The following is a 3,129-nucleotide window of genomic DNA, read 5'->3' on the forward strand; positions in this document are numbered from 1 at the left end:
TGGCTGAGAAGATAAAATGGTCACAAAAATATTCAAGGCAATTTTTTCCCCTGATATTTATTATCAAAATTTTCAAACAGCAAAATGGAAAGATTGTATAGTGACCACCCATATATCCATCACTTAAATTCTGCCATTAAGCTTTATTATATATTTATTCATGTAGCCATTTCTCTATCTATCCATTTTTTTTTTTTTTTTTTTTTTTTTTGAGATGGACTCACTCACTCTGTTGCCCAGGCTGGAGTACAGTGCTCGGTGCGATCTCGGCTCACTGCAACCTCCGCCTCTCAGGCTCAAGCAATCGTCCCACCTCAGCCTCCCGAATAGCTAGGACTACAGGTGCACACCACCACGCCAAGCTAATTATTTATTTTTTGTGGAGACAGAGTTTCACCAGGTTCCCCAGGTTGGTCTCAAACTCCTGAGCTCAAGCAATCTGCCTGCCTAGGTCTCTGGAAGTGCTGGGATTACAGGTGTCAGTCACTGCACCTGGCCCAATTCATCCTTTTATGAATGTATTTTGCCTTTCCACGCTACCCACAGAAGGATCCATACTGTGTTATTCTGGATTCCCTTTGTAACTTAAAGGAAAACATTCACAATGTCCAGAGCCCTTGATGTCCTGCCAATGAAGAAGGAGGACGTCCTCAAGTTCCTTTCAGCAGGAACCCGCTTAGGTGGCACCAACCTTGACTTCCAAATGGAACAGTACATCTATAAAATGAAAAGTGATAGCATCTACATCCTAAATCAGAAGAAGACCTGGGAGAAGTTTCTGCTGGCAGCTCGTGCCATTGTTGCCATTGAAAACCCTGCTGATGTCAGTGTCATATCCTCCAGGAAAACTGGCCAGAAAGCCATGCTGATATTTGCTGCTGTCACTGGAGCCAGTCTTGTTGCTGGCTGCTTCACTCCTAGAACATTCACTAACCAGATCCAGGCAGCCTTCCAGGAGCCACGACTTCTGGTGGTTTCTGATCCCAGGGCTGATCACTAGCCCCTCACAAAGGCATTTTATGTTAACCTACTTACCATTGCTTTGTGTCACACGGATTCTCCTCTGTGCTATGTGGACATTGTCATCCCATGCAACAAGGGAGCTCACTCAGGGGGCTTGACGTGGTGGACGCTGGCCTGGAGAGTCCTGCACATGCCTCGCACCATCTCCCACAAACATCCGTGGGATGTCATGCCTCATCTCTACTTCTACAGAGATCCTGAAGAGATGGAAAAAGACCAGGCTGCTGCTGAAAAGGCTATGACCAAGGAGGAATTTCAGGGTGAACAGACTGTGCCAGCTCCTGAGTTCTCCGCTACTCAGCCTGAGGGTGCAGACTGGTCTGAACGCGTGCAGGTGCCCTCTGTGCCTATTCAGCAGTTCCCTACTGAAGCCTGGAGTGCTCAGCCTGCCAAGGGAGACTGGTGTGCAGCTCCCACTGCTCTGGCCACTGAATGGGTAGGAGCAACCACTGAATAGCCTTAAGCTCTTAAGCTGTTCTTTGCACAGGCACTTAAGCAACATGGAAAAAATGTTGATGGAAAATAAGCATCAGTTTCAAAATAAATAAATATATTTCAAAGTAAATCAGAGATTCCCTATATTCCCTCTAAATATTTCAGCATGCATATCAAGTTCAATATTTGTTTATAGTTTTCTTCTTTTGATGTAAAATTTACTTATGAAGGAATGCACAAATCTTAAGTTTACATTTGTTGAGTTTTGGCAAATAATATCGTTCTTTATAACTCAGGGGTCCCCAGCCCTTGGGCCACAGACTGGTACCGGGCCATACAGCAGGAGGTGAGTTGGTACTACTGCCTGAGCTCTGCCTCCTGTCAAATCTGCAGCAGCATTAGATTCTCATAGGAGCTGGAACCCTATTTTGAACTGCATGTGCAAGGAATCTAGGTTATGATGCTTCTTATTAGAATCTAACTAATGCCTGATGATCTTAGGTGGAACAGCTTCATCCCAAAACCACCACGCCCATCCTCCCTACCTTCTTTCACCCTCCCCAGCTCTCCCTGCTGGAAAAATTGTCTCCCCACCCACCCCCATGCCCTGTTCCTGGAAAAATTGTCTCTCAAGAAACCAGTCCCTAATGCCAAAAGGGTTGGAAACCACTGTCATAACTGAATCCTTGCTACACTCTGACACCCTTGTCCTTTCTCCCTTTACCACACTCACCTGGAGAAACTAAAACCTTGTTTAAATCCCACTCTCCTAATAAAAATTGATCTGTGCCATTGAATAAGACAAGACAAAAATGACTATGTTGACTATTTCAAATTTAAGATTATTAACATCTAGTGGGCCTTTAATGCTTCCCAGAAATTATCCTATATTTGCTTAGCTCCATCTTTAAACCAGCATTTTTCAAATTATCCATAGTGAGAGAGACCAGCTTCTTATAATTTTAAATCCATCTTGGTATAATACTTCTGTAAATTACAACGAAAATGGGCTGCAAGAAAAATGAAATAAAGAAAGACATAAAAATATGAGTCTCTAATTTCTATTATTACACTTAACAGTCATAAAATTACTCTGTCCAGTTGCTACAGAATCTTCTAAATGCATATTCTTAATTTCTGAAGTCATCTTTTCATGGACAGATAACAAATAATTTGCAAAACAAACAAACAAACAAACAAAAAACACTTGTCTGCAGAATACCTCTCGAGTTCTACTGCTTTAAGTGACTAGAATATTTTGTACCTTCTCTCTTCTCAAACTTCCATCACTTTCTTAGCCTTCATCACTGTCAGCTGATGATTTTGCTTCCCCAAGACACTTGGAGGAATTACAAGAGAACTTTCATAAGCTCTCCCTGGCATTTCTACTTATCTACCAGTATCTGTGCCCACATGCACTACCTTTTCTTACATTACTTATGGACAAACTGCCATGCTCCTAGCAAAGGCCAATCCCTTTGCCTGAGTGCTAATGCCATGCTCTTCAATGCAAGGATGCTGCTGGGGTAACTCTTTCTTCTCTCTATGACCCCATTCCCGTCAGCATACAGTCATGCTGCTGCTATTCCTCCCATCTGAGAAAACCTCTCATGGCCCTCTCTCCTACTCCAAGAAGCACACTTTTTTCTCTGTCCCTTTCCTGCAAAACTC

General features: G+C 43.1%; 1 pseudogene; it reads left to right on the top strand.

Moving 5' to 3' along the window:
- The first annotated feature begins 604 nt into the window (after positions 1-604).
- On the top strand, positions 605-1,480 carry LOC111542744 (annotated as a pseudogene).
- The last annotated feature ends 1,649 nt before the right edge of the window (positions 1,481-3,129 follow it).

The sequence above is a fragment of the Piliocolobus tephrosceles genome, chromosome 11 (assembly GCF_002776525.5).
Source record: "Piliocolobus tephrosceles isolate RC106 chromosome 11, ASM277652v3, whole genome shotgun sequence".
NCBI classification, from domain to species: domain Eukaryota; kingdom Metazoa; phylum Chordata; class Mammalia; order Primates; family Cercopithecidae; genus Piliocolobus; species Piliocolobus tephrosceles.